This window comes from Pipistrellus hanaki (genome assembly GCF_964339955.1).
Source record: "Pipistrellus hanaki genome assembly, chromosome: 2".
In the NCBI taxonomy this organism is placed as follows: domain Eukaryota; kingdom Metazoa; phylum Chordata; class Mammalia; order Chiroptera; family Vespertilionidae; genus Pipistrellus; species Pipistrellus hanaki.
Genome location: NC_140504.1, coordinates 111311681 through 111318496, shown reverse-complemented (window position 1 = coordinate 111318496; position 6816 = coordinate 111311681). Strand labels below are relative to the sequence as shown.

At 42.9% G+C, this 6816-nt stretch overlaps 1 pseudogene across 1 annotated transcript; it reads right to left on the bottom strand.

Moving 5' to 3' along the window:
- Positions 1–5624: 5624 nt before the first annotated feature.
- Positions 5625–6541, bottom strand: LOC311615416 (major facilitator superfamily domain-containing protein 8-like; annotated as a pseudogene). Its single transcript has one exon. The product of its transcript is annotated as a major facilitator superfamily domain-containing protein 8-like (transcript).
- Between the last annotated feature and the right edge of the window lie 275 nt (positions 6542–6816).

Below are 6816 nucleotides of genomic sequence, written 5' to 3'. Positions count from 1 at the left end.
GAGGGAATGTACACTAAGGAGGCACCCTGCTGTTCAATTGTTGTTTGAGATGATTGGCCCATAAACACTGCAGTTTCATCCATAGCAATCATGTTAGAAAGATTGTATTTAGAGAAGTCAGCATCATCAATAAAGGACTTGAATGCAAGTGCTGGCTTAATAACTTGAGTATCTTCCAACCTAAATAATGTTGTAGATCTTCTTAAAGACAGTTCACTTTGTTGAAGGAAATTATCCAGCCAATGTTGTGATGCTTTGAAGTCTTTGGGGGTTATGTCAAACGGTGGTGGCATTGCAAGGGCAAATTCTTGAATCAGCCCTATTCACAACCAAAGCCTTTGTTCTCCTGTAAACAACCCATTCACAGATCAGGTCTTCCAGCTCGAAAAATAATGGTTGCCGACCTGATCCACACTTGTGCTTTTTAGCATTTCCCTTGTCCACTTGTTCAATGAGGTTACCATACTCTGCTTGCCATTTTTGGGCCAATCGGATACTCAACATCTTCTCTTTGCAGAAAGTAGTAAGATTTTGGCCCCAAGAGTCTTCCACGATTTCTTTCTTGTATACGGAGTAGCTTTTTCTTTTTGCACCCATTTCTAGGGGTAAAAAAAAGGAATTGGGGTATCAAGGTGGGGGGAGGGGGATCACTTAAAATGACACCTGGGGATCAGAGGGGGGAATCAAAATGGCACAGGAGAATCAGAAGGGGGATTACCATTTTAGTAACCTCTTTTGATCCTCCTGTGTCATTTTTTTGCCCCCTCTGATCCTCCTGTGTCATTTTAAGTGATGCCCCTCCCCCCACCCCTGTGCCACTGAACACCTTCACCAGACATCCCCTCTACCCCTTTATCAGACATTTACCCCCTGGGGCCTGCCTGGGTACTGTCACTGGGCTTGCTGGGGCCTGGATCTGGGCTGGAGCAGGGTCTGCCACTGAGTAAGAACCTTCAGTCATCATGAGGCGGCCGCGAGCATCAGGTAGTGTCACCAGAAACAGACCAGCACTCACCACCTTCGCCGTGTCCTGTCTGCTCTAATCCTCCTGTTCTTCTACATGCATCTGTGAAAGTTTCCTCCTCTCTCCCACCCCACGTTCACCACTCACTCTGACCTCCGCTCCGCCTCCACACAGCAGTGACATCAGGATTCCGAGTAAAGTCACTGGTTGCTAGATGCCAATTGGGGCGGCCCTAGCGACCAGTTTATGGTAAATTAATTTTCATTCTGAGACAGAGCATGGGGGGGCCTTATTTTTGGGGGGATGCCTTATATTTCACTCAGAAGAAAACCTGTAAGTAGGTCTTATTTTTGGAGGATGTTTTATTTTTGGGGAAACATGGTAGTTTCTTTTATCAGCATTCAACTTATGTGGAAGAGGAAATGTATACATAGAGACCATACACTCAAGTAAACTCAGTAAACTGTTAGATTAAAGTTATTTTGCCTCAAATATTTATTTATTAGCCTGTCTAGTTTGGGATTGTCACAGCCCATTCAAATGTAAAATTCTGCAGATCTGCATAGCTATGCAGAGATAGTCTGAAAACTATTGTGTCTATCTTGCCACCCCTAAGAGATGGGAAAAGTAAATAAAGTGATGTTTTTTTCTCCAGAACTGAAGGGAGTTGAAAATGCCCATAAGTATAACAAGCAGTTTGCTCTTCTGTCTATGTACACAATAACACACACCTGGCTAATGTTTCTAAAGTGAAATATTTATTAGCACTTGAAAGAAACAAGGCGTTGGCCCAACTAAAGGTAGTGAAATCCATCTTAATCTCTTAATCCTCTTTATTTCTCAAATATTAGCATTATTCATACTCATCTATTAACTAAGGGTTGCTTAGAGAGATAAGACAGGACGTGTAGTATCAAAATAACTTTAAGAAGTTAAGGTAGGATGACAGGCATGGTAAGTGGAAAATTTAAGGTTCACAATATTTATTTCATAAGGAAATTTGATAGTAATAGAAGATGCTTCTCCCCGCCCCACCTGAGGATATTTTGTCCATTGTTTTTCAGAGAAAATGGAAGGGAAGAAGAAAAGGAGGGAAGGAGAGAGGGAGGGAGGGAGGGAGGGAGAGAGAGAGAGAGAGAGAGAGAGAGAGAGAGAGAGAGAGAGGGAGAGAGAGAATGACATCGATGTGAGAGAGACACATGGACTGGTTGCCTCCCTCACTCTCCTCAACCAGAGACGGGGAGCAAACCTGCAACCCAAGAAGATGCCCTTGACTGGGAATCAAACCTGAGTTCCTTTGGTGCCTGGGTCAGTGCTCTAACAATAGAGCCACACCTGCCAGGGCAGAAAATGTATTTTTAAGTAAAAAGTAAGTATCTTCAAATAAATGCAACTCTATTTAGATGAATAATTTCTATAATGTAATTCTGCTATAGGTAATTCTTACAGAGCTCACCTTATGGCCTCATTTTCTCGTTATTTTAAATGACACCTCTGCAGTTTGAATTAAGAATACAATTTCACATCATGCATTCACTCATGCGTACATGCAACCCCCAAAAAGATGTTGAATGAAGAAGATATTTTTTTTGAGATAAAGAAATTATGATCCAGAATGTTTTTACATTATTTTACTATTCACAGAATTCCCTGTGTTATTCAATATATGCTCTTGCTATTTAAAATATACGATATTCGGCGAGCACAGGACAGAGGTGAGAGAGAGAGTTTGAGTGAGTGAGTGGATGAAAGGAGAGTGTGTGGATGTATGTGTTGTGTGTGTGTGACTGAGTGAGGGACAGTTAAATCTAGCAGGAGCAACAAGGGCTGGCAGACCAGGCTTTCTTGGACAGGGAGAGACTACTACCTCTGTGGGCACTCGCCAGACTGCGGGACTCAGGCACAGAGCCCACGCCATCTTGAAGGGGAGAGCGACCTCTTCTAAGAACTCATCAACACAACCACCCAGACAGGCCTTGGACACTGCCTGCGACCCGGCAGTGACCCCAGCCAAAATCCTGCTGCCCTACCCACAGACCCGAGGATCCTGGGACCTCCACCTCCAAAGGTGCACCACTCCTGCAGCAGTAAGTGCAACTCCCACCCTCCAGCGACTGAACTCCTGACACCACAGTTGTGCTTCTCCAGCGCTATAGTTGCACTTTTCAAGAGCACAGGCTGCCTGAGCGCACCACTCCACAGGCTGCTAGTGGGTGCCAACGTGGGGCACACTCTTACCCAAACAAGGGCCCACTGCCCCGGCAGTAGAAATTCTGGATTCCCCCTTCCTGGATACCTCCCTGCAGCCACCTTGGTTGCAGGGAGTCAGCACTAGGGCTCCTCAGGGTGCCTGAGTGCACTGCCACTTGGCATGTGCAAACTCAACCAAGTGCATAAGGCCCCCCATCTCTCCCCGCCCCCCCCACCTCGCCCCCCGCAGTAGAAATACACAAATTCAACCAAGGACATAAGCACCCCCCTCCCCCCCCCCCCCCCCCCCACACACACACACCCGCAGTAGAAATAAGGACTTCCCCTACTCCCGGCTGTCTGTTCAGAGACATCTCAGTCATGTGGCTTCAGCACAAGGGCCAAATTGAGTGCACTGCCCTGGCAATGGGCCCTGGGGTACCCTGGTGAACCACCACTGGGAAAGCAAATTCAACCCAGGGCACAGCAGCAAAAACTGAGTTTTCCCACTTCACAGCTGCTGATATCTGGACACCACAGTCATGCTCTATCAGCGTGCATATCCTCTCAGCTCAAGGTCACAAAGGTGGCTCTTGGGTGACTCCATGAGCTCCCGCTGAGTGCACTCTTATCCAAACAAGGGCATGTATCTGTCCGCTTTTCCCAACACCAAATATTGAAGAGACTGTTTTGACTCCATTGTATGCTCTTACCTCTTTTGTCAAATATTAATTGAGCATAGTGGTTTGGGTCAATTTTTGTGTTCTCCATTCTAATCCATTGGTCTACATGTCTGTTCTTATGCCAGTGTTGGGAAAATTGGACAGATACATGCAAAAAAATGAAACTAGATCACCAACTTACACCATACACAAAAATAAACTCAAAATCAATAAAGGAGTTAAATGTAAGACGGGAAACCATAAAAATATTAGTGGAATCCACAGGCAACAAAATCTTAGACATATGCTGAAGCAATATCTTCACCGTTACAGCTCCTACAGCAATAGAAACTAAAGAGAAAACAAACAAATAGAACTGCATCAAAATAAAAAATAAAAATAAAAACTTCTGCACAGCAAAAGAAACCATCAACAAAATAATAAGAAAACCCACTGCATGGGAGAACATATTTACCAATGTTATCTCTGATAAGGGTTTAATCTCCAACATTTACAGGGAACTTATATAACTTAACAAAAGGAAGATATGCAACCCGATCAAAAAATGGGCAGCAGAACTAAATACTTTTTGAAAGCTAATATAAGGAAGGCCAACAGACACATAAAAACATGTTCAAAGTCACTAATCATCTGAGAGATGCAAATCAAAACGACAATGTGGTACCATCTCACACCTATCAGAATGGCTATCATCAACAAATCAACAAATGACAAGTGCTGGTGAGGATGTGGAGAAAAAGGAACCCTTTTGCACTGCTGGTGGGAATGCAGACCAACATTCACTGTGGAGAACAGTATGGAGTTTCCTCAAAAAACTAAAAATGGTCCTGACTGGTTTAGCTCAGTGGATAGAGCATCGGCCTGAGGACTGAAGGATCCCGGGTTTGATTCCAGTCAAGGGCATGTACCTTGGCTGCAGGCACATCCCAGTGCAGGAGGCAGTTGATCTACATTTCTCTCTCATTCATGTTTTAATTCTCTATCCCTCTCCCTTCCTCCCTGCAAAAAACCAATAAAATATATATAAAAAACAAAAAAACAAAGAAAAAACAACTAAAAATGGAACTCCCATTTGACCCAGTGATTCCACTTCTAGGAATATATCCGAAGAAAATAAAAACACCAATAAAAAAGGAGATATGCACTCCTATATTTATAGCAACACAATTTGCAATAGCTAAGATTTGGAAACAGCCTATGTGCCCCTCAGCAGATGAGTGGGTTAGAAAACTGTGGTACATCTACACAGTGGAATACTACACTGCTTTACAAAGAAGGAATTCTTACCATTTGAAGCAGCAAATGGAACTGGATAGCATTATGCTAAGAGAAATAAGCCAGTCAGTGAAGGAAAAATACCAAACGATCTCACTCATTTGTGGATAATGAAGAACATCTAAACTGATGAACAAAAAGATAGATACAGAGGAAGAGAAGCATCGAACAGATTGTCAAATTACAGCAGGAAGGTTAGGGAGTGGGTAGGGAGGTAAGAGATCAACCGAATAACTTGTTTGCATGAATATAAGCATAACCAATGGACGCAAGACCCGGGGGAGTGAGGGCATGTATGGAAATGGGGTGGGGGGGGCAATGAATGGATATGGATACATTTGTAATACTTTAATCAATAAAAAAATTGAAAAAATATACAATATCTAAATCCTGACTTTTAGAAATAGACCATAGTGATTGTCTAGCAAAGCCTTAGTAAAATAAAGGAAATCCCACACAGCAAGTACATCCCAGTGTTAATTAGCTGGGTTACCCTTGAATCTGTCCATGCCTTAGAGAAAAAGCAAGGATTCTTTGTATACCACTTCCAGGAGAGTGAGGGTGAGCACCACTATTCCACAAACCAGGCTGAGTGCCCATCGTGGGCCCTAGCGAGTGCATACTTGGCTGACTTACACAGGTTCAAGAATGCAAGATGCACTTACAGAAGTTATTAACCAGCCCATGTACACTCTTTGAGGTTTTGGCCCCGGAATTTTTTTAATATAATGTATATGACAATGCGGGATGGATAGCCTATCCCAGTTAGCACAGCTGATGTAAGGAACTGGGCTAGATGGATCATGGGGATGTAGAGGCACCAAGTTTGTTCAATTAGGCAACCAGTTGGTCTTTCACTGTGGTCTTCTCTTGGAGAACTCCAAAGAGTAACAATCATTTCCCCAAATGTGGTCTTAGGGATTCAATTGTTATGTAAATCTTCCCACTGTATTTTGGGAAAGTGATTTCCCCAAGGTAACAAGCTAAAGAAGTCAACCCAGACAACAATGAGCCCTCCCAGTGCAAGCTAGCAGTCTTTTGGAAAGTAATTTAATCCCCATGAAAATAATAACTGCCTCAACTCCAAGAGCAGCAAGTATATTCTATCACATAGCACAGCCTGTTCTCGAGCCCAGGAATTCATATCTATTATTAATGGAGTAAGGATGGCTTCCAAAAGAACAAAGATAGGACTCCGGAAAACAACTTTGGTAGTTCCAACAGCAACTTGATCAATATGTTCCTGGGGAACCTGAACTTCATCTGTACTTGCTTCTTCAAAATTAATATTTTTACACTGCTGTCCTGAGTCATCAACATGATGTTCTTTTAAAATAGTAAGACTTAGAAAAATATTTATAGTTCCCAGGAAGGCATGAAGTAAAACTGGTGCTGTATACGTGTTTATTTGCAGCTTTACAGTCTTCATGCCACACTCTTTTCTCCAATTAGTGTGAAACAGTTCTGAAAACTGGACCTGGAATAAAACCTAGTACTTGATGTGCACTTGTGTTTGCCATGGAATTTGTTCTTTCCTGTGGGAAAGTAGCACCAGCAATATGTGATCTAATAACTGCTATATTTCCTGCTCTGAATCCCACTAATTTATTAGCGACCAATATGAACTATTTATTATGAGAAGCTAAGACATGGACAAACAGAAGCAGTTGGTTGACACTGAAATGAAGGTGGACACAATGAGAG